Source organism: Penaeus monodon, chromosome 24 (genome assembly GCF_015228065.2).
Source record: "Penaeus monodon isolate SGIC_2016 chromosome 24, NSTDA_Pmon_1, whole genome shotgun sequence".
NCBI classification, from domain to species: Eukaryota; Metazoa; Arthropoda; class Malacostraca; order Decapoda; family Penaeidae; genus Penaeus; species Penaeus monodon.
In genome coordinates, this window is record NC_051409.1 from 7843849 (window position 1) to 7844079 (window position 231).

Genomic DNA, 231 nt, shown 5'->3' on the forward strand with positions numbered 1-231 from the left:
ACCTTCATATGCTTACCCCGGTACACCTATTTTGAGCAAGTTGCCATAAATTATGTACCTTTTGAGCATATTTTTCACTTAGCTAGGCAATTTACCAAAACTTTCTGAGGATACAAAGTACCATCATACTGTTGTAGTTATTTAATTAAACTCCTGAACTTCAAATACTTTTAAATTAAATATTTAAGTCCTAACTTCCGAAAAAAAACAATCAACGTGGAATCTTAACTT